Genomic DNA, 3,729 nt, shown 5'->3' with positions numbered 1-3,729 from the left:
TCATACCCTAGATACTAAAAGAAAAACAAAATAAATTTTTTGTTGTTTTTGCAATTTTGGTTAATATTCTCTTGAATTTAATAAATTAGTTATTAAAGCCAAAATGCATGCTAAAATATTATTTTTTTTATATGAAAAACACAATATGATTTTTAGCTTTGAGACACTTGGCCTTATACACAAAAATATTTTTTAAAAAAAAATTATATTTTTGGAAGTTTTAATGAAATCCGGGTATTTTAATACTGGATTTGTATTTTTACAACATAAAATATAGACTGATATTAAACAAAATAGTGCATAGCAAAAGATGAAAAAACCACAAAAAATTGAAAATAAAATTTTTATTTTTTATTTTATTTTTTTAAATGGACCAAACTAGGCTGAACCTGGCCCAAATACATGGGCTGGACTCAGCCCAACCCATGTAAACAGTGGCCCTCTCCACTGTTCATATGTAACATGAAATGTGGAGAGGAAAACAAAGAAAAAGAAGATGAAGGTGGAGGAGGAGATGGAAGAAGGTTGACCTACGGTGGCGTTAAGGCAGTGTCGATGGAGGTGGCGGTGTTGCTGTAACGGTGGAGGGACAATGATAGCCGGCAGTGCTTCTCTTTCTTCTTCCTCTCCCTTCTCTATTTTTTTTCCTCTTTTATTTTTTCCTTTTATTATCTCCTCATATTTTTCTCTTCATTGTTCTCTCTTTTAATCTTCCCCTTCTCTTCTGTCTTCTCTTCTCTCCCTCCTTTTCCTCTTTTTTATCTTCTCTATTTTTATAGGCAAAACTAAGAGAAGATAGTGGATGGGGCAACCACTATGTTGCCACCCCAAAATGCCCTAGTGGTACGTCCCCTTCATTTTTTCACCACGTAGCAAGCAAATGGGTTGTGTTGGCATCTTTTCGGGTCATCGAGGGAAGGGAAGTCAGTGAGAAATAAAGGAAGAAAAATTTTCTTCTTCCCCTACTTTGCTTATATAAAGGAAGAAGAAAACATATAGTGCCTTTAAAATAACACTGTTTTGAGCTTTTTTTTTTAATGAACAGTATATGAAACGACGTTATTTTAGTCAAAATACATCGTTTCATTTAAAAGAAAAAGGCGATAAAATGTGTCAGAGTTCACATTGGTCCTTAATTTTTAATTTGTTCAAACAAGTCCTCAATTTCAATTTTGATTTACAAACCAATGCAATTGCATCCTTGTCAAAAATCAAACAGCGGCCCTGAAGTTGGCCTCCTTTTTCACTTTGGTTCTTGGTCTCGTATTTTTTCAATTAAGTCCCTAATCGATTATCAAACTTTAATATTTATGCAATGAAACCCCTAATTTGACCAAATTAACTCTTAAAAATTATAATTTAAACCCAAAACTTTAATTTCTGTGAATTAAAGCCCCACATTGACTTTAAAATCAATTTTTTTTTGCAATCAAACCCTCTATAAATTCAATTAAACTTTTAATAAAATTTAATTGAATCCATAAACATATGATTTTAGACTTTTCTTCTTTAAATTGAATTTTTTTTATCAACAGGACTTTCATTAGTCAATAAAATACTATCAAATTTTAATCTTTGTATTTTTTAACCTCCTTAACCAATTTTTGATAATTTTTTGAGTGTTTTGGCATCCTCTTTTCACTATTATATTCTTTTCTAATATTTATTTTTTTTAAAATTTTTTATTTATATATTTTCCTTTTCTTTTGGATTTTTTTCTTTTTTATGCGGAGACCCAAAAATGAGTTATGACATTAGACACCTTGTCCAAGTCCAACACTCTCTTGCAAAAAATTTTAGACCCCACACAAGTCCCTTGATATTTCATACTAATCTAATATATATTATTTTGAGTAGAATACAATTAAAAATACCATAAAGATAAAATTATATTTTAGCCGCTCCTCTAAAAAAAGATTTATTGACTATAAATACACTATGAACTCTTCAAAATCAAGGTTTATAATATCTTAATTTTTAATATTTTTAACATATATATTATTAAAGTTCATCTCTCTAAAATATCATTGTATTTTTTTTATAAAAAAAATATTTATTTAAACATCTAAAAGTCCTAAAATCTACAAAATGAGACCTTTACAGGTATCATCTCTGAATAACCTTGACTTATCAGACATCACCAACTATCATTTACCAACCACTTGAGTTTTTCATATCAAGCCATTAAAAATCTAGGCTAGAAAGAATGTATTAAATTGCATGAATTAAGATATAAATCAATTATTCAATATATAAATTTTATTTTTAAATTATTTGGATATTTTGGAACCTCATCACTACCATACCATTAACACAAGTGACACCAGGACATTAATATAATTGACCATAAACAGCATGTTAATTGTGACATTAATAAATTAATGTATGAATAAGCATGCCAGTAAATCTACCAACATAAACATACTGATGTATATGTTCTATATTATAAGATGAATAGTCTAAAGTCTTGTGACATGCAATCATATTCAGGAATAGAAGTATGACTGGTGGCACTGTAGTGATCATTTTAACGGGAAATTATCTCGTGAAACTATTTGGTAGTATAATAAAAATCGATGCCCAAATTCGAGTCTTTTCCTCTTGATAGAAGGGAAAAGATTGTAGTTAGAATGCTGGCCAGGCATGTTTGCATGAGATTAGGTAAAAACAAACAATAAGAAACCTGTTACAAAAAACCGACATTGACATCGGAATATAGACGTTGAAAGCCCTAGGTTTGTTTGTGTTAGCTGTTTTGCTCGTCTATGGCGTGTAAGCCGTACAAGATCTAGTCAAGAGTGAGCTGGTGTCTAATATGTTAATTTCCTTGTATGAGCAAGTAGCCTGTCACTAATGGGAACAATTAATTTACAGACACCAGCTATGGTGGGAAAAACCAAGAGCTAGAACATAGACATCTACGATATATGTTGGTCTTTTTACTTTTTTATTTAGTTAATTTCAGGGAGCAGAATAAGTTTTTCGATTTCATGGGGCCATAAACTTGCTGTCTTATTTGCCAAAGGTGAAAACCTATCTAATTATTCTTGCTGAAATGGAAGGTGTTGAAGTTAAACTCAATTGAAAGCAACAATGATAAGCCGAAGGAAGGTGTGATGTTTAGATGCTTGTCAGTGCAAGTGGAAAGCAGGCGACATTTCTTTAGGCACCAAAAACATCTGTACGTGCTACAGACAGGGTTTGCAGTAAAAGGACTCGACCATTCCTCGTATTAACCTGGCTACACACAAGTAGTAGAAAATACTATCCTAATTGAAACCCTTAGCTTCTTCTTTTTCAATTTTTCATGAGCAATGTTAGTCTTATGGAAGGTTTTGATCTCTCCAATTCATTTTCTAAGAAGTAGAATCCTTTCTATCAACAAAACTCACTGATAAAACTTATTAATTATTAATTAAAATCAAATCAAATTTATTTGAATCCAAGTCACGGGTTTTTCTTTTTTCTTTAAAACGTGTTTATGGCTTTAAACATTTTTTTTTTTTACTGAAAAAATTAGTTACTCCATCCACAACTAGTAAAAAATTGAAAGGATTTTCTACTACGTGCATCAAAACACAAATTAAGTACAATCTGATTTGAATAACAAGTAGCTAGGAAATAAGTTTATTGGTGCACTAGTTATATGTCCAACGAAGAACATTTATTGATCGGCAACATTTGATTTTGTCATTCAAAAAAAAAAAAAAAAAGATATTGATTTGATTT

This window comes from Populus euphratica, unplaced genomic scaffold, assembly GCF_000495115.2.
Source record: "Populus euphratica unplaced genomic scaffold, PopEup_1.0 scaffold60.1, whole genome shotgun sequence".
Lineage (NCBI taxonomy): Eukaryota > Viridiplantae > Streptophyta > Magnoliopsida > Malpighiales > Salicaceae > Populus > Populus euphratica.
Note: the sequence above shows the minus strand (reverse complement) of the source record.